Here is a 21,512-nt window from a genome sequence, read left to right on the forward strand (position 1 = left end):
TTTTTTGTTAAAATCTGCAATAAAACAGTTCAACTCATTCAACATATGGTCACTTTCGTTGCATATATTAAGGCATTAACAACAACTGTATTTCGCCTTTGTTTATGCAATCTATTGGTTTTCTGAAAAAAAAACATATTTTTTCGCTTTCTCCTCATTAAAAAAAACCATCTGGCACCAGGGATGCCAAGTCATTTTTTCAAAAATTAGGACAACATGAAGAATTTGAAGGATTTTTCAAGACGCCACAAATTCTGCTTTAAATGCATAAATAAAGGCGAAATACAGCTACTGTAGACGCCCTAATTTATGCACTGAGGCGAGCAGTTTATATAAAAAAAAAAAACACCATTTTAATATCATCTGAACCGAACATGACCATCGGTTTAACTATTTTATTACAAATTTGTTCGATATCCGGATAATTGAACTATAAATTCAATTACCAAATTAGAACAATTCAGTACTTTAAGGAGCTTTTTAATTAAAAAAAAATCAGGACAAATCGGGACAATTTAAAAAAAAATCAGAACGGTCTTCCGAAAATCAGGACACCTGGCATCTTTGTTGGACAATCGAAAAAAGCAGGGCGTGTAAAGCTCCGGATGTGTTCTTATACCAATGCACGGAATCGTCCATATTGTGACAGGCAATCGTAATCGTGGACATGGTAGGCGAAAAATTGGCTGTCAAAAAGCGCTCCGTCTCTACCCACCACCAATGAAAAACTTTTGGTACGCCTTGCCTACTTTTACTCAATATGCACCCACCCGTAGCTGGAGGCACTCTGGAAAAAAGTGTTGATCAGGGATGCCATTCGAATAAATTTTCAACACTTTTTTCTTTAATTTACGTACCATTTTTAAAAACAATTATTCAAGAAATCTCAATAAATCTTATAATAATATGGGAAGGATTTAGGTTGATTTATACATGCTCGTTGGAGATGTAGAAGCTTTTTTAAATACATACCCCGTTCGTTTTTGGCAACATTCGATTTTGGCAACATCCGATTTTGGCACATGTGCCAAAATCGAACGGTTTTTAGAAACAACATTACCTTTTAGTTTTATCTATAACAGGACCAATATTATTTAGACAAACATAAAAAAAACGTTTTTACGTTCAGAAATGGTGATAGAATACAACAAAAAAAAAAAAACAAATGTTTTTTATAAAATTTATAAAGTACTCAAAAATTACAAAAAGATGAAACATTTAAAAAAAAAATTAAAAACAAATACAAACAAAAGACTAAAAATGTCAAAATCGTCTTAAAAATGATGAAGAATGACAAAAACAGCAAAAATGACAAAAAAAAAAACAAAGATTATAAACAAAACAAAAGTAGTGCAAAATGCATCAAAAACCTGAGAAAAATCTATAAAAAACTAAAAATGGTCGGAAATTGACTTAAAATAACGTTAATGATAATAAAAATAGTTATTTTGTAAACATAAGAGAAAAAAGTTTTAGAAAAAAAAACCGTTCGATTTTGGCAACACAAAATGTTCGAGCATGTTGCCAAAAACGAACGGGGTCTGTGAATGCAAAATGAAAAAAAAAATTGTTTTTTTAATTATGATTAATTTTTATCCAGTACTAAATTCGCACTAGCCTTTCGGAATATTCCGAAACATGATTTCTGATTTCAGATTCAGATTTCAGATTCAGGTTTCAGATTCAGGTTTCAGATTCAAACTTCAAATTTAGATTTCAGATTCAGATTCAGATTCAGATTCAGATTTCAGATTCAGATTTCATATTCAAATTGATTCTGATTTCAGATTCATATTTTAGATTTCAGATTTCAAATTTCAGATTTCAAACTCAAATTCAGATTTCAGATTCAGATTTCAGATTCAGATTTCAGATTCAGATTTCAGATTCAGATTTCAGATTCAGATTTCAGATTCAGATTTCAGATTCAGATTTCAGATTCAGATTTCAGATTAAGAATATTGATTTAAGATTTTAGATTTCCGAATTTTTATCCAGATTTCATATTCAGATTTTTGATTCAAATTCCAAATTTCAAATTTCAAATTCCAAATTCCAAATTCCAAATTCCAAATTCCAAATTCCAAATTCCAAATTCCAAATTTCAAATTTCAAATTTCAAATTTCAAATTTCAAATTTCAAATTTCAAATTTCAAATTTCAAATTACAAATTACAAATTACAAATTTCAAATTTCAAATTTCAAATTTCAAATTTCAAATTTCAAATTTCAAATTTCAAATTTCAAATTTCAAATTTCAAATTTCAAATTTCAAATTTCAAATTTCAAATTTCAAATTTCAAATTTCAAATTTCAAATTTCAAATTTCAAATTTCAAATTTCAAATTTCAAATTTCAAATTTCAAATTTCAAATTTCAAATTTCAAATTTCAAATTTCAAATTTCAAATTTCAAATTTCAAATTTCAAATTTCAAATTTCAAATTTCAAATTTCAAATTTCAAATTTCAAATTTCAAATTTCAAATTTCAAATTTCAAATTTCAAATTTCAAATTTCTGAATCTGAAATCTGAATCTGAAATCTGAATCTGAAATCTGAATCTGAAATCTGAATCTGAAATCTGAATCTGAAATCTGAATCTGAAATCTGAATCTGAAATCTGAATCTGAAATCTGAATCTGAAATCTGAATCTGAAATCTGAATCTGAAATCTGAATCTGAAATCTGAATCTGAAATCTGAATCTGAAATCTGAATCTGAAATCTGAATCTGAAATCTGAATCTGAAATCTGAATCTGAAATCTGAATCTGAAATCTGAATCTGAAATCTGAATCTGAAATCTGAATCTGAAATCTGAATCTGAAATCTGAATCTGAAATCTGAATCTGAAATCTGAATCTGAAATCTGAATCTGAAATCTGAATCTGAAATCTGAATCTGAAATCTGAATCTGAAATCTGAATCTGAAATCTGAATCTGAAATCTGAATCTGAAATCTGAATCAGAAATCTGAATCCGAAATCTGAATCTGAAATCTGAATCCAAATGCTGAATCTGAAATCTAAATCTTAAATCTAAATCTGAAATTTGGAATCTGAAATCTGAATCGGAATTTAAAATCTGTAGTCTGAATCTGAAACTTAAATCTGAATCTGGAGATTCAGATTTCAGATTCAGATTTCAGATTCAGATTTCAGATTTCAGATTTCAGATTTCAGATTTCAGATTCAGATTTCAGATTCAGATTTCAGATTCAGATTTCAGATTCAGATTCAGATTTCAGATTCAGATTTCAGATTCAGATTCAGATTTCAGATTCAGATTTCAGATTCAGATTTCAGATTCAGATTTCAGATTCAGATTTCAGATTCAGATTTCAGATTCAGATTTCAGATTCAGATTTCAGATTCAGATTTCAGATTCAGATTTCAGATTCAGATTTCAGATTCAGATTTCAGATTCAGATTTCAGATTCAGATTTCAGATTCAGATTTCAGATTCAGATTTCAGATTCAGATTTCAGATTCAGATTTCAGATTCAGATTTCAGATTTCAGATTTCACATTGCAGATCATTTCAATTTCAGAATTCGGTTTCAGTTTCAGATTCAGATTATTGATATTAAATTTAGGATTCAGATTTCAAACTCATATCTAAGACTCATACTCATATCTGAAATCTGAATCTGAAATCTGAATCTGAAATCTGAATCTGAAATCTGAATCTGAAATCTGAATCTGAAATCTGAATCTGAAATCTGAATCTGAAATCTGAATCTGAAATCTGAATCTGAAATCTGAATCTGAAATCTGAATCTGAAATCTGAATCTGAAATCTGAATCTGAAATCTGAATCAGAAATCTGAATCCGAAATCTGAATCTGAAATCTGAATCCAAATTCTGAATCTGAAATCTAAATCTGAAATCTAAATCTGAAATTTGGAATCTGAAATCTGAATCGGAATTTAAAATCTGTAGTCTGAATCTGAAACTTAAATCTGAATCTGGAGATTCAGATTTCAGATTCAGATTTCAGATTCAGATTTCAGATTCAGATTTCAGATTCAGATTTTAGATTTCAGATTTCAGATTTCAGATTTCAGATTCAGATTTCAGATTCAGATTTCAGAATTCAGATTCAGATTCAGATTTCAGATTCAGATTCAGATTTCAGATTCAGATTTCAGATTCAGATTTCAGATTCAGATTTCAGATTCAGATTTCAGATTTCAGATTTCAGATTTCAGATTTCAGATTCAGAGTTCAGATTCAGAGTTCAGATTCAGATTTCAGATTCAGATTTCAGATTCAGATTTCGGATTCAGATTTCAGGTTAAGATTTCACATTGCAGATCATTTCAATTTCAGAATTCGGTTTCAGTTTCAGATTCAGATTATTGATATTAAATTTAGGATTCAGATTTCAAACTCATATCTAAGATTCAGGTTTCAGATTCACATTTCAGACTCCGATTTCAGATCCAGATTCTAGATCCAGATTTCAAAGCTCAAATTTCAGATTCCAGATTCAGATTTCTGATGAACTTGATTAGTGCAGTATTTTGGAGGCGTTTAAGGATTCACTCATGCCAGAAGATTGTTTTATTCAAATTCCTTCAAGTCAAAAGTCCTGGAACCGTAACATTACTGAATCGCTTAAGTGATCCGGCCCCTTCCGGTTGTCAAATTGCCTGCAGCCTGCCTCCCATTCCTGAACGGGGCCAAACCTACTAGATATAGATTGGCAATAGATCTCCATCAGCAATTGCAAACGGTGACACGGCAATAACAACAACAATATCGCATCAAAAGGTAACTAAACTAGTGCCCAGGCACCTTTCTTCCTTTCCTGACATTCCTTTTTATGGTTCCTGTTATTGTTGCTGCTGCTTTTGCTTCTGTCTCGATATCCGCTATGCGTGTCCGGAAAAAGTCAGAATGGGAAAAGTGGCGCGGCTCTAGGCGAAACAACCTCAACTGACTGAGGAAAATTTATGGCCACTTCGAGAGGGAACAGCTTGAAGCTTTCTGGGAGCAGGGGTTTCCGGATTCCGCTAGTCAAGAGATCCAAGCATATTTCGACTTCGAAAGGGAAGGGGCCGTAGCCTGTTGCGCACAGAATTATTGATGAGTACTGCCTGCTATCTACCGTGCCATCTTTCCCTGGCCTAATGGCGGTGTACTATAGCAGTGGCAAAACGGTCGTCCTTTCATTCGATACCGATGTACGGGAATGTCGTATGAATTGGCTTGGCCGTCGCTTAATTGATGCTTTCTGGGGCTGCTGCTGATCGTCCCACGACGTTTCGTTGGCCATTGGGAAAGTGTCATATGCGACAAAAGATAAATGAACCCATAATTGATACGGTTCCGAAGCCATTCGGGAGATGTGTTAATGCTTGCCCGAATTTTTCTGAAGGTTTTTTCCTATTTTCTTTTTTTTTAAGAAAAAAATCAAACAGCGGGTTTTGAAAAACCACTGGGTAGGTAAATAACAGCCCAAAACGTAACTGGTTCTATGGTGTAATGGTTAGCACTTTGGACTCTGAATCCAACGATCCGAGTTCAAATCTCGGTAGAACCTGAAACGTTACCTTATTTTTTATAGCCGTCCGACTATATCCCAAAGGTCACTCGTGTTCATACAATCCAAAGCCTCCCTCCTGCCAATGAACGGTAATTATTTGTCATTTGATTCGATTACATACGGCTTTTATCTGGTCGGCCAGCGCATAATTTTCCGTATTAAACTCTTTCAGCGCATTCTTTTGCGAGAAGCAACAACCCCCTTTCCCTGGTGCCACAACAATCGGGTCAGGTTAATTTAACTCGAATTTATGGTTATTCGATCCCATCGACACAGAAGAAGCAACCGGAAATGGACCGGCAACATTCCGGCTGGATCCACACAACCGTACAGTCGATAGCGAGCCTAAGACCTGTCGCACATCCGGTAACCAGGACTTGTCGCCGTTCACGTTAGCAGCAGCATTTGGGGGGAAAATGGATCGCAACAATAATTGCTGTTAATTTGCGGTTTTTTGCAGCGATGTGCGGGATCCATAGTCATTCGCCCGGGACCTAAGTGAGGTTAAATCCTATTTGTTTTCGCTACGGCGCGCGGTGAAAAGCAATCATGGCGGATTGTTGCGCTTTTTCCCGCGCCATTCATTTTTAACTGTTGCTGGGAGTATGGGATTGTTCTGCTGCGAGAATATTTTCATTAGGTTTGGTGTATCGCGCTTCGGGAGAGACTTCGAATAACAAACCAAAATGGCATTCCATTTGATTCATCTGTATTTTCTCTAGTTCAAATCTAGTTGGATTTAAATAAACGGTATTTTGGGAAAAAAAATCTGATAAAACCATACAAGCGTCATTAGTTTTTCCTAATTAACCAGTCGAACAGTGGTTCAAATCTACAGAAAACTGATAAAAAGCGAATTATAAAGTCAGCGAAAACAACAATTTTTCGGTTGGATTCTATGTTTCTATTTTAAAAGCACTTTTGGATGCAATAAGATATTGCTTTCAATTTTGCATTTAAAAAACCTGAACACCCCTCATTTTGAAGGTGTGTGTGTGTGTGTGTAGAAATTTTCTCCTATTTTGATGTTGGAATTCACTCTTCAGTTGTCAAAATGCCGTCCAAGGAAGAAGAGCAGCGTATCAAAATTTCGCTCGCGCATCGCGAAAATCCGAGCTACTCGCACGCAAAGCTGGCAAAATCGCTAAAAGTTGCCAAATCAACCGTTACAAATGTAATTAAAGTGTTTGGGGAACGTTTGTCGACAGCCAAGAAGTCCGGATCGAGGGGAAATCGAAAACCGAAAGCCGCTGAGACGACAAAAAGAGTTGCCGGTAGTTTCAAGCGAAACCCTAACCTCTCTCTCCGAGATGTCGCAAATAAGCTGGGTGTATCGCGCATCGAGCCAAAAAACGAGCCGGACTATCGACTTACAAGAAGGTAGTGACTCCAAATCACGATGATAAACAAAATACGACGGTCAAAGCGCGATCCCGGAGGCTGTACACGACGATGCTGACGAAGTTTGACTGCGTGGTAATGGACGACGAAACCTACGTCAAAGTCGACTACAAGCAGCTTCCGGGACAGGAGTTTTATACGGCAAAAGGGAGGGGAAAGGAAGCAGATATATTCAACCACATGAAACTGTTGAAGTTCGCGAAGAAATATCTGGTTTGGCAAGCCATCTGTACCTGTGGCTTGAAAAGCAGCATTTTCATAGCTTCCGAGGCTGTCAACCAAGAAATTTACGTGAAAGAGTGTTTGAATAAACGTCTGCTGCCTTTCCTGGAGAAACACGGTTGTTCCGTACTGTTTTGGCCGGATTTGGCCAGCGGTGTTTAAACTCGCCTCGGAAAGAATCATTCGGCTGATTTTTTCCGAGTTTAACTTGTTGTGTGCAGATTGATTTTATCTTCGTTCCAATCATGACGTGATTGCACACAAAACGAAGAGAACAGTTCCGAGTTGATGTTTTCCCCTCCTCGCAGGAATAAAATCACACCAATGAAACAGCAGAACGAAGCTTACCGTACACGAATGCTCACGAGCGATCGTTGCCCGACGGACCGAGTTAACATTCCTCGCACCCTTCTCTCGCTCGTTTCCCGTTCCCTTGTATCTATCACTTTAAGCCACGCCCCCATGCGTTGTCCGATTGATGTGTTCGGCTGCCGAACGAAAACGATTTTTCTTTAATTCGCAGAACTGTTCGTTTGCTTCGCTGATGTTTCCCCCCCGATTGCTGTTTACTCCTGCCGAGTTTACCCGAAGCTTACTTCCTGATGCTTTCCGAGTTGAACTTTAGATAGCATCATTGCAGATTGAGTTTAACGAAATAAAATCGTTCTGCAAAGAAGGGCAAAGTGCGAGTATGTAGACTCGCGATTTTAACATCGCTGGATTTGGCATCTTGCCATTACGGTAAAAAGCCCATGGAGTGGTACGCCGCCAACAACGTGCAGGTGGTTCCCAAGGACAAGAACCCTCCCTACACGCCAGAGTTCCGCCCAATTGAGAAATACTGGGCTATTGTCAAGCGGAACCTAAAGAAGACCAAAAAAACTGCTAAGGACGAGCAGCAGTTCAAGGCAAACTGGCTTTCTGCGGCGAAGAAGGTGGACAAGGTGGCTGTACAAAATATGATGGCAGGGGTTAAGCGTAAGGCTTGGCAATTCGGATTTGGAAAAGCGGAAGCCTAACTGAATATTTTTCCTGAATTTTATACTAATTAAAGTTTAAAAAGAAATTTAATTTGAATTTTTTAAATAAACGATTTCACCAATTTACACGCGTTTTCCCTTGACCAAATTTTCACCGTATCACCCTTTAAATAAGAAGTGTAGGAGGCTAAAAAGGCAAGCAAAACATGATCATGAAACATAACTTGTATGTTTTCCGTCGTTGTTGCTTCAACTTGCAGTTTAACAAACCAGGAGAATCTGGACAGGCTTACAATCTTTAATTTCACGTACATTTTGATATTGAACATCATGTGGTCATGTCATGTTGTGGTCAGACGTGCGTAAACTCGCTTCGGAAAAAAATCGTTCTGCTGATTTCTTCCGAGTTTAACGCGTTATGTACAGATTGATTTTATCTTCGATCCTATCATTACGTTAATGCGCACAAAACCTCAAGTCTAACCCAAAACCCTTCTGAAATCACGCCAAGAATCAGCGGAATGAACCTGTAACACCGTCCTGCATTTTCTTGGATGGCATCATGTCGAACTCTGATTACGGGATCTGCGATCTCTTTGCCAATAAATTCTCGAACATCTTTGATACATCTTCAATAACCGACGATCAACTGGATTGTGCTATCAGGAGTGTTTCACCACTGGGGTTTTGTTTAAACGGTATTACAGTCGAGGATACAACCATCCCTAAAGCAGCCACTAAGCTTAAAAACTCCTTCTCTACGCTCCCGGATAGGATACCAGCTACCTTCCTGAAGCGTTTTATGCCTTTTTTGCTGACCCCTGTCAGGCTTATCTTCCAAGCTTCGCTTGATCAGGCCACCTTCCCCTCACTGTGGAAAAAAGTCTACATGATCCCGGTTCATAAAGAGGGAGATAGGAAAGATGTCAATAATTACCGTGGAATTTCTGCTTTGTGTGCTATAGCCAAACTTTTCGAATTGGTGGTTTTAGATCCAATTTTCATGTTCTGCAAGCATAACTACTCCAACGACCAGCATGGATTTATGCGTCAACGCTCAACTACAAGTAACTTACTGACCTTTAGCTCGTTTTTTCATGAAAGTTTTGCAAAGAAATCTCAAACTGATGCCATCTATACCGATCTGTCTGCCGCATTCGACAAGGTGAACCATGATATTGCCATCGGAAAGCTCGCACGTTTAGGATTTTGTGGATCTTTTCTTGGCTGGTTCCGCAGTTACTTAACTGGACGTAAATTGACAGTTCGTACGGGTAACTGTTTTTCCAGGCAGTTCTCAGCTTCATCACGCGTGCCTCAGGGAAGTCATCTAGGGCCATTAGTATTCCTGTTCTATTTCAATGACGTGCTGCAACTTCTCGATGGACCAAAATTAGCGTATGCCGACGACTTGAAACTGTTCTACTCTATCAATGGCCCCGAAGATGTGAACTTCCTGCAGAACCAGTTTGCCTCCTGGTGTGATGCCAATCGCCTACGTTTAAACCGTAGTAAATGCGCTGTAATATCATTTTCCCGCAAACGACGCCCGTTCTCAGCTGTTTATTTCCTTAGAAACGATGCAATCTATCGAGCTCAACACGTGAAAGATCTTGGTGTGATTCTTGACGTGCGGCTGGATTTGAAGTCTCATACCAACTATATCGTTGACAAGGCCTCCAGAAGCCTGGGTCTTCTTTTCCGCAAGACGAAGGACTTTAAGGACATCTACTGCCTGAAGAGTCTTTACTGTAGTTTGGTTCGATCGATCCTTGAATATGCCTCTGCGGTTTGGTGCCCATATTATCCAAACGGTTCTGATCGCATCGAAGCCATCCTGACGTTTTTTAAGGTATGTGCTTCGACACTTAAACTGGCAAGACCCTTTTCGACTTCCCGTGCCTGTAGAGAACAACCGGGCTAATGAGCGTCATGTACAGGTAACACGTGACCATGCTTTTACTGGACAAGCGGACTCGTCCCGGATCCGCAGGCCAGTATGTACTTCGTCTTGGACGTATTAATCATCAATCCAGACGTTCCTGCTTCGCGTTTCAGTTTGCGGTAGATCTCCTCCACCGCCGCATATGATCTGCCGACTATATCAATGTCGTCGGCAAAGCAGATAAGTTGACTGGATCCGTTGAAAATCGTGACCCGCATTTCGCCCACCGCTCGTCGAATAACTTCTTCTAGCGGCACTTTGAACATCGATTCGAATGAACTCGACAATTCACCCAAAATCTGCACACAGCACTGCGTTCTATCCAACCTTGTCTTATTCAGTCTATTCAGCTTCCCGGAAAGCCGTTCTTATCCAAGATTCTCCATAGCTCGTCAGGGTCGATCGTGTCGTGTCACGTATGCGGCAATGAAGTCGATGGTGATGGTAATGATTTTCGTCCATCATCCTAAGAACTCCTCGTCGAACCAGTCGTTCCGTCGAGTTCGTTCCACATGCCCGATGACCGCCAGTGCTGCTTCGAGCGATTGCGTGTAATCGGCCGTGACCTCTGGTTGCTTCAGGCGTGCGATGTTTCGTATGTAGTTATTTTCTACGGAGAGTTAGGGTGCATCTTCATCAGTGGTCTGACTGATGAAGATGCGCCCGATGATGACTCAGTCATCATCGACGTCAGCGCCTCAACAGGATCGCCGATGATGACCGAGAAGTGACGGCTGTCTATCAAAACGTGGTCAATCTGCGATTGCGTTTGGTACGGTGATCTCCAGGTGTACTTGTGTTGGAGGCGGTGCATGAAAAACGTACTGGGTACGCCCATTCGTTTGAAGGCGGCGAAATCAATGAGTTTGAGACCGTTTTCGTTAGTGAGAATTCCTCCTCCTGGCCGACCTGAGCGTTAATATCCCCGATGACGATTCTTGATGTCATGTTTTGGGCAGCGGTCGTATTCACGTTCCACCTGCACGTAGAATTCGTCTTTTGTCGCCACCGATACTTCCAAGGTGAGGGCTGTGCACGTTGATGATGCTAATTGTTGAAGAACCGGCCCTCAATTCTCAACCGGCACATTCGTGGGTCCATCGGCCACCACCCGATCACGCGCTTCTGCATTTTTCCCCTCGCTATGAACGCTGTTCCAAGATCGTGTGTGTTGCCGCGGCTTTGGTAGATGGCATGACCATCGCGGAGCTGTACGTACTGTTGAGCTCTTCCAGCATACCTCCGTTCCAGCATACCGCAGTGCTACGATGTCGAATTTGCAGCTCTTCAATTCGTTGGAGATCACACGGGTACTGCCTGCAAAATTTAGAAATCGGCATTTCCATGTTCCAAGTTTCCAATCGCTAGCCCCTTTGCCATCCGAAATTTTTTGTTCATTGTTCGTTGCTGGATGTTTTTTGCAGTCACAGGCTCGTAAGGCACGCAGCTTACCCCACTATCTCGCAGGAGGACCTTCGTGATGTTTATGTTTTGGGTCCCGAACACCACCAGGACGTTGTTGTATTTCGCATCGAGCCTAGCTACCCCGACTTGAGTGACTCACTCGACGGCGACGCCGTGAAGCCACTCTACCTGAGAGCATTCCGCGGCGTGAATACTCTTCCCACTACGAGTTTGACTCGGAGAAGTTCTAGTGTTATTCCCGCAGCCTCTGTCGCAGGGAGCGCGTTCTACTCAAATACTCCGCGACAGAAATTATGGAGACACACACGACTTACACGACCTACCTAGCAACTCGGCATACGCAGAAGGTAAAATATTATCTGTGTATGCCGTACTAGTAGTTTCAGACGCACTCAACTCAGATGGACCCCGGCGATGGAGTCTTCCTACACCGGTCGTGGACTGGTGCTGGTTCCAACTCCTCTGCAGGGCAGTTATGATCCGGGCGAACCCATCACTGACCACGTGCCAAGTATTGGATCCTCGCATATCCTCTTAACGATATTGCCGGCTGTCATGTCAGGTCCATAGACGCCAAGCAATTCGTGCGTACCACCTCTTCGAACCTAGGACAGTTGAACACTCCATGAGCCGATCAGCTGTGTCACCGCAGCAGGGTAGAGAGGCGAGGCCACGTGTCTAAACCGGTAGTGGTACTTCGTGAAGCATGACCATGACTAGTTAGGATCATACCTCACGGTGACATCTGATTAGAACGCGCCCCTTACGACGGAAGCTGCGGAAACAAGACCATACCTTTTCCCCAGTCGAACTCGTAGAGGGAAGAGTATTCACGCCTTGGAATACTCTCGGGTAGAGTGACTTTACACCGCCGGCGGGTGAGTCACTGGAGTCGGTGTAGGATGACGTTTTCGCCGGAAATCATCCGAGTAGGTCCGCGAAGCCCCGGACGTGTGCTGTAACAGGCGCGTGTCCAGGGTAAGCGGATCTTGATTCAGCACCTGGACGGGAAAAGGAGAGGGCCTCAAACAAACATAAGCAGAGCCAAGACCTCAATTCGGTAGAGGAGATATCTGGTCTCTTACGTTGAACTCGAGAAGAGGCGGAGCAAATATTTGTTGTGGTAACCAAGCAGGCCTCGAGTTACGAGCAAAGGCCGGACGTCAAATCGTCAGAGGAGAGGTCCTTAGTTTTGAATCGTTATGAGAGGCGTACTCGTTTCAACTCATGGGTCAGTCCAGCAAGCTTATCATCGGTCTGGGTCCAGCCGGACTACCGAGGAACACTTGGACGATGGTAATGATATCTGTACCAACACGTGAAAAGGATGTATCTCCATATATGGCTAATCGAGAAAAACGCGTTTGAAGAAAATACAACCTATTCTAAATCGCTAATTAAAAATCACTTGAAATTTTTGCATTTTATGACAGACAAACGATGTTTAGAAGCATCCCCTATACGTTAGAATAGAGGAATATCAATTTTAGTGAAAAAAAACGCGCTATCGTAGATAGAACCTAGCTCACGTAATATTTTGTCCCCTTTGTTTATACACCCTTTGCTATTTTCTCATTTCTAGCAGTAGTTTTAAGATCGCGTTCATTTCAAACTATGTTTTTATGTTGAATAAAGTGTCAAATCTTTACCAACACATAAAAAGCATCTATCTCCATATATGGCGTATCAAAAAAAACGCGTTTTATTAAAATACAACCTATTTTAAATTTCTAATTAAAAATCACTTCAAATTTTTGGTTTTTATGAAAGACAAACGATTTTTAAGAAGCATGTTAGAATAGAGGAATATCAATTTTCATGAAAAAAACAACGCGCAATCGTAGATAGAACCTAGCTCAAGTAATATTTTGTCTAATCTGTTTATACACCCTTTGCTATTTTCTTATTTTTAATTTTAGTTTTAAGCTCGCATACATTTGCAATTATGTTTTTGTGTTGAATAAAGAGTCGAATTGATTATTTTGAGTGTGTTTGCGGAGTAGTAGCAAAAAATTGGTCCGGAGTAAAGGGTGTATATCCATGTGATGGCAGTTCTGGTTTAAGAATGTTTATAGATCCTTTACTCACATTGAGTTTTCAATGTAACGGAATATAATTTTCTCAAAAGGGTTTTACCGTTAAGTAGGGCAACTGTTGGCCTATCATGAGGTACTGAAAACGGTTTTTGTTTACTTTTGGAGATAGATCCTTTTCACGTGTTGGTACAGATATAGTCTTGGCCAAGAGCAACCTTCCACAGTTTGTTTTACTTTCTCAAGAATCTGGATTGTTCTTCCAGTTACTTGAGCTGCCTTATCGGAAATCGCTGTTCACTCGTAACATCCGAATAGATTTTTGCTAAACATGAGAGTACGGAGTCCGTACTCTAATTTTTTTTCTATTATTATTTTTATTGGAAAAAGACCGTCGATTGCACCAGAATCCAAAAAGCACAATCATATCCGAGATTGTTGCAGAATTTTTCATAGATGAGAATAATTGAACTTCGATGTTAACTTTTAAGTGCAGGCCACAAAAGGGGGTCGGTCACAGGCACTTTTCGCTGTTACGATACTGTCTTAGAACTTTATAGTTTTAATGCAAAAACTTTCACACAAGCGCGTTATGGAGCGACATAATCTACGCATTGACAATGTAATAACATCCTGTATGAATTACCCGGAGCTGTCAGCTCCGGGACCCATAATTCGGTTCCCTAGTTGATAAATTAATCTCGTTTTCTCGCAATTTTTCAATCCAAAAAGAGCCCTCTTTAATATCGTTTCGAATCAACATCATCAAAGGACATTTACAAATGGAGTGGTTGACGGTCTTGACGATGACAACAACAATAACAACAGCAACGGAAAAAGGGGTTTCCACATTTCAGTTGCGCTAAGTGTCAAAACTGATCTTCGTTACCCGGTGAAGTCGGACAGCGTAAGTCCGACCCGTTTCTTTCGACCGTGTGCGGGACTGCTGCTAATCCCACGACGTACATAGGTCATCCATTTGAATATTAACATCTTTTTCGATGGTTTTTGCCCGGTACCGTAGCGGTTCTTTTAGCTTCCGATGCGATGGCCGCGGAAAAAATGGAGAAGAGCATTGGGGGGAAAACGTCGAAGGCTCTCTGGCTGTTCAGTTCATATCGCACGTCAGGATATCCTTCATAAATAAATGAATAAAAAGTACACGGATCCATTGGATAGCCGGGGCCAAAGCATCTCCGGTGTTCTTTACACAAACGCAGCAGCAGCCAGAGTCAACACCAGAGAGAATATGAAATGCGAATATTGGACCGAATTCGTTGGTCCGCTCCTTTGCGAACACGAAAGGAACACCGATTCCGAATTGTTGTGTCTCGCAAATTGTACCTTTCTGGTACCGTGATGAACACATACCACCGTGGCCCCCCACCAACCTCCTTCCTTTTTTACCGTTGAATCGAGAGGTATAGAGAGAAACAGCCGGAGAGACAAAACACAAAAAAGTACATTTCATAAATATTTCATCTATTTTCAATATTATTCTTCCATTTGCGAGATATGGCGTACGGTGAAATAAACAACAAGTGCTTACACAAAACCGTCCATGTTATATCTCACTGGTTTTTATTTTACAGGGTTTAGCCGGGGAGTTCCGTTTTTTTTTGGCAGAACAAGCTGTGTTTACCCGAATTTCTCCTGCATCGTTCTGCGATGTTTGTGTTGCGTGGAACTGGGTATTTTTCCACCTGGACTTTAAAGGGGCTTTAGCCAGATAAGAAAATGAAACAATTTCCAATTTTAAATGAAACGAAAACCAAAAATGCAAGTTAATCTGAGCCATGAAAACTGAAAATAAAAACTGGCATAAATTGGTCAGTCCGACTGTCCATTTGTCCGGCTGCCTGACTGTCCCTCTGCCCATCTATCCGTATGCCCATATGATCGTTTGTCCGAATGTCCGTAAAGCCGTTTGTCCGTAAGTTTGTTTGTGTGTCTGAAACAAATTTACAAGTCTTCATTTAATCAAGTATGTTTCCTACTTAAAACTTACTTCTTTAAAACAATAATAAATATCAACACGGTTAGGAGTTATAAAAAGAAGCTCCTGCAGGTTCTACCGAGATTTGAACTCGGATCGTTGGATTCAGAGTCCAAAGTGCTAACCATTACACCATAGAACCTATGTGTTGGTGATCCAAAAAAAATTATTCGCTCTCCCGGCGAGTCGACACGAGAAGCTGCTTGAACACGAAACCCGAAAGACAGCAAAACAAAAATAAAATACCGAAATCCTAGTGCAGCAGCTGGTCCTTTCTTGACACGGTTTGTCTGAGCCGAACGAAAATCGGTTCACCAATCTTATCGGATGTTTTTGTTAGATTCCCTCTTTTTGCAGAGAGCTGCTTCTAAACGATGTGCTCTTGTGTGTGACGTTGTTTTGCTTTCGGTTTGGGCTTTAGTTACAGCCACAGGTTGGAAGCTGATGCTGATTAATCGTTCAATGCCCCGAAAATAACTAATCGAAAACATGCAGGTTAAAGTTTAAAAAAACCGTAAGAAATATTTCTCACTGGAAGAGAATAGGTCGGTAAGTGTACCAAAATTTATTTTGCTAGCGTAAGGATTTTTTATAATTTTCTTTTTTTCAGAAACCGTTCAGCAGCAAACAATCAACAAATTGTATCGACTATTTAAGTAATAACTTCTTCAATACAGATCTGTCCATAAGAAAAGAAAGACATACTGATTCGAATAAAACATTTTTTTTTTTTTTTTGTATGGGTTTATGAGCTACCTGGCTGACCCGGAAAGGAAAAACAGATCGGGGGACAGAAGAGGAAAATTTACATGAGAGTAGGATAGCTTAGAGTAGGATTGCGGCAACAGAACCCGAGGGTTCTGAAGCACCAGTTGAGGGAAGCGTTAAGATAGTGCTCGACGGACTGGGACAATTGGGCCCTACTTGAGCTTCGAGTTAACCCAACCTCCAATTCAACCGAGCAGTAACAGTATGATAACATACGCTAAAGTCTCGATATCATTGTCAGAAGGGTTCACTATCTTACCGTAGTTGAATTTTCCCTACCTGTCACCTAACCTTACTCGTTTCAATAAATATGAATTTTTGATTGTTTTTACTCAAGATTAACATAGCTTAATGAACTAATGAAAAATATTTCCAAATATGTTAATGTTAAGAGATTCAGAACAAATGCGTGGAAACTCGATAATTATACAAAAAAAAACAAACTAGAATGACAAGAAACAGAACTAAAATCAGAATCTGTGTATCTGAATCTGAAGCGTAATTATTCTACAGAACACAAAAGTAATTATATAGAGTTTTTAGAAATTAAAAAAAAATCAATATGGCTATTAAAACACTTATCAATATTACATAAAATGCATCATCTGTTAATTGTGATGTTTTCACTAAGGAATACTACCATTGTTTGGAAAAATGATAGATTTATCCATCATTTTCACTATCATACGCACCGCTGTGAGGTTGATTTTTGATCATATTCTTTTCAGTAACATTTAAAAAATAATAATAATATCAAAAATAATAAAAGAACACTCACCTGCGACGAGGGGGTTTACCATGTCTTACCATATGCTTTGCTTAAAGTATGTTTTAGATTTTTTTAAGAGAACTTCTTTAAAAATAAAGGACCTGAAATATAAAACTTTATTAAACAAACTGTATGAAAAATTATTTCAGGTTAAACAATCAATTCTGATCGAACCATATTGAACAATGGTAAGACGTTTGTTTAAAGCCGTGGGGCCAACACGTTGGTTCCGTTTCACTGGTGTTCATCAGTGATACCCGTTTATATCACGGCTTCTTTCTTGTTTGAATTTGAAATATAATTTAACGACAGACAAATCTACTACAGAAAGAAAAACTATCTTTTAGCCTATCACAACGAAAAAGATTTTTTAGAAATCAGTTCAAACAGCATTCTCATCCAATGAGCCTCTAGATCTTGTAAAATGCTTGGTTTAAGAATAAGCCTCCGAAATTCATAAACCGCAAATGCACACTTCTAGAGCATTGGGGAGACGAATACCATTATATATCTATTCTATTTCTATCTACCATATCAGTACCTAATTGTTAACTTTCTCATTCGACTATTTATGGTATCTACTATTAAATCACCCACCTATCCAGTATCCTAAATAGACTATCTTTTAGATTATTACAGTTGTCTATCTTTCACAATACTATCTGTTCTAACCTAACTTGCGCATGGTGGTCAACAAGTGGAAATATCAACTTTTAAAGGGCTATTTGTGATATTTCCACTGCGCAACGCTCTTTTTGTCCGATGGAAGGGAGGACAAGTGTTTCAACTCCCATTCACCTTATCCACATGGATCATCAAAGAAAAAATATATGTCATTATTATTTTTAAACCATCTTTAAATTAAGTTTCTATGATCTCATATCGAATAAGGTTATGTGCTACCGCCCTGTCAGGTTCATGTTAGTTTTTGAGCTTGTTTCCAAACCGTGAACTTCCATAAACACAAGAAAGCACAACATCGCCGTGACCCAATAGAGCCTAGGGTACGGCATACTGATTCGAATAAAACATGAAAAAAAAAAACAAGAAACAAATTGGTACCATAATAACTAGTAATGAATTCAACAATTTTATCGAAACTTTGCGATTACCCCAGAGGTATAGAGAACTCATAAATTAAGATATTTTAAGATTCGTTCAGAGGTCCTAAGATTAAAATTTCTGAGATTTTTTAAGATTTGAAATGAAAGTATTTTATTAGTTTAAAAATTCATTTCCAAGCTAATTTAAATGAATGTGTAACACGCAATTTAAAAAAAAAATTCAAGGCCAAATATGAGGATAAGTCTTATACAACAGTCCTAAATTTAAAGCACATATGATAATTTTGAAGTTCTAAATTTCTATTTTGTATACTTAACATTGAGCGTTACGTCTGTTTGTTATTTTTTTACAACTACAGTTTTTCAATCGAAAGAAAACTGAAATGGTTTTTTTTATTTGGAACTTTAATCAAATAAAAGTACCAGTAATGACAGCGCTCAATTTTGGAATCATAATCATTTAGCAACAAAAGTAAGATATAAATTTTACATATAAAATCAGAATTTTTTTCTACTCTTGTGTAAACTCGATTAAAATTTTAAGATTTTAGATTGAAAATTTTGGTTTTGAAAAGTCCGCAATCTGAATAACAAACCAATAAAATATGTTTCCAGCTGAATTTTTACTTGAAGATTAAGTAAGGAAAATAAGGAAATACGTATTTTTTTTAAATATTAAAAAAAAACAGTTTTGTAGTTCCTATAGTATTAATTTGTTAGCAAAAAATGCAATATCCAAGAAAGTTATGATTAATTTATCAAAAAAATTACCTTTAATTATTTATATCATTATCATCCTGTGAATTAAAAAAAATAAATCTTACTAAAAAAAATAACCTAGATTTATCAAAGAACGAAATCTTCAAAACGAATTCAAAGTTAATTGCATATTTATGATTAATTCTGATTTGTTTTTTTTTTTAAATTGACTCTGATTGTAAATAAAATTTTAATTTTGAATCAAAATCAAAATGACATTCTCACATTGATATTTTAATCTCGGTTATAAAAAATAACTTTGAGCTGAATCCGAATCTGAATTTTCAATTTCAATTTCGAATCAAATTTCTGCATTTTGAACCGGAGCTCAAAATCTGTATTGCAAATTTGAAAACGATTTTTTAATCTAAATTCGAAATAACAATTCCATTTCATTATTAAGCAAAAGGCAAAATTTTTAAGAGAGCCCTGAACCAGAAATCTATCATTTGAATTCTTGGTTATCAATATAAATCTTTCGTAAATCATCTCGTGAGTTAGAATGAAAATTGTGAATGGATCACAATTATGCTAAGTCTAATCTTATGTTTTTGGGCAATTTTGAAAAACTGTAGTAGAATCGAGGACTTGGGATAAGGTTTCGAGGTTTTGGCTTTAGTTTTGAGTCGAGATTGTTACTTCTCAATCATTATAGTCGTTTATAAAAATTCGATAAAGAGTTTGAAGTTTTTAGTTTATAGATGAACATTTAGCTCTGCAGTTTTGGACACTGATAGGAGAGAAAGGGAGGATGGGGGGTATAAAAATGACAGAAAGTACTCAAAATCACAGGAATGTTAAAAAAATTCAAAAACAAAAAATAAATATAAAGAAAAAAAAATGCCAGTATGACAAAATTTAAAAAAAATATTAAAAACAAAAAAAATAATGTGTTTTAAACATGTTAGAAATGACTGAATTGACGAAGAATGAAGCTTATGGTGATAGCATTGGATAATTTTAACGAAACGGTGAATTGAAGTTTTCAAAAACCGTTCGATTTTTAAGTGTTTGGGTGTGTTGCCAAGATCGAAAAGGACATGTACCCAACAAATTACCCAAATTGACTGAATCGTAAAAAATCCAACATCCAATAAATTAAAAAAGACAAAACATTACAAATTGAAATTTTCTTATTTTTTTTTTCTCTATAAGAAGTCTGAGCGGTCAAAATGAATCGAAAATTGTTAACACAAACGAAATTTTCGAAACCTCCAGAGGATTTTTCCGATCTTCAAAAACTTGCTTTTTGCTTCTTGGGAAGAATAAAAAAAATAAAACATTGTTTTAGGTTGTTCATAGATCGTGAACCTTTTGGAACTTTTCTTCAATTTCTGGAGCAAAGTTAAAATAAAAACTACCACTGTTGAAACGTAGAATAAACTCATTAAAAAAATACTTCACAGGGTCCCACAATTACAAAAAATCCCAAAAAGGGTTTTCGCTTATTTTTTTGAAGTTTTATTATATTTGAACCGATAAATAAAGTTTATATGACTTTGTTTGTTCAACAAATTGTGTATTTTATCTAAATTCAAGTTTCTTGAAGAAATGGATATGAAAATTTGAAATTCTTTTGAAATATGAACAAAAATAATTTCATCTAGGGTTTTGAAATAAATGATTCGAGAAAAAAAAACCTTGCACTAGAAATTTTGAAAAAAGAATAATTTTTGTGAATTCCATATTTCAAAAGCATTTTAACTTTCAACAATTTTTGAAATTTTGTTCAATTTTCTTTATCAATTTTCGGAAAAATTTAAATTGTTTCGTAATCTAGGAACATCGTCAATTTTGTTTTTCTATGAAAATTATTTATTTTTCTGAACATTAAGAATTTTGGCATTTTTTTTCAGATTTGGTCAATTTTGGCTGGCAATATTGTCAACATTGATGTTATTAAAAAAATACAACAATTTTTAAAGAACCAAACAAAATTTTTTTTTTTTTCGTATTTCAAAATAGGCCAAAATGCTTAGCTGTCAAAACTTTCGAAATGATAAAAATTTTCGTAATTAAATCTTAGCAGTTTTGCTGGAAGATCAATATTTTTAAAACAATCTAAAAAACAAATTATTGATAATTTGATGATAAAAATCATCGAAACCGTCACACTTTTCAAAATTACAAAAAAGTAAAATTTCAAAGTCGACTTTCTGGGACTTTTAGGGAAAATCAACGAAGTCCCTGAAAGTCGATTTTTGACCAACTTTTTTCGAGATAACACCAGATCTTGATGTTTCATGCATTTCTGAGTCATTCGGTATCAAAATTGAAAACTCCGTTCCTGGATTTCCTTGGCCTCCCCTCACGTGAGATTTGAATTCTCAGTCGGTTTTTGACAAAGTTATATTAAATTTTGACTAAGATATTAAATAAACACTCAAAATTTCTTGTATTATTTTTTACGAATTTTTTAGTAACTTTAATGATTTTCATGCGATCTTGATGGTGTCTTCAACAAAGTTTCTTATAATAGTAAGATCTACAACTTTTGTGAGGACATCAAGTCTCTAAACTAATTATTTTAGGAATTTTTGTTTCCTTCCAGCTGGAAAAATCACTTTTTATTTAAAAAATTTGATAGATCATCAAATGT

At 37.2% G+C, this 21,512-nt stretch overlaps 1 protein-coding gene and 2 non-coding genes across 7 annotated transcripts in view; 1 reads left to right on the top strand and 2 right to left on the bottom strand.

Annotated features, from left to right (window-relative positions):
* Positions 1-21,512, bottom strand: part of LOC129738847 (polypyrimidine tract-binding protein 2) — a 595,573-nt gene that overhangs the window by 521,643 nt on the left and 52,418 nt on the right. The gene's annotated exons all lie outside the window — the stretch shown is intronic.
* Positions 5,477-5,548, top strand: Trnaq-cug (transfer RNA glutamine (anticodon CUG)). The gene has a single exon. It is a non-coding gene; the product is annotated as a tRNA-Gln (tRNA).
* On the bottom strand, positions 15,624-15,695 carry Trnaq-cug (transfer RNA glutamine (anticodon CUG)). The gene has a single exon. It is a non-coding gene; the product is annotated as a tRNA-Gln (tRNA).

Source organism: Uranotaenia lowii, chromosome 1, assembly GCF_029784155.1.
Source record: "Uranotaenia lowii strain MFRU-FL chromosome 1, ASM2978415v1, whole genome shotgun sequence".
Taxonomy (NCBI): domain Eukaryota; kingdom Metazoa; phylum Arthropoda; class Insecta; order Diptera; family Culicidae; genus Uranotaenia; species Uranotaenia lowii.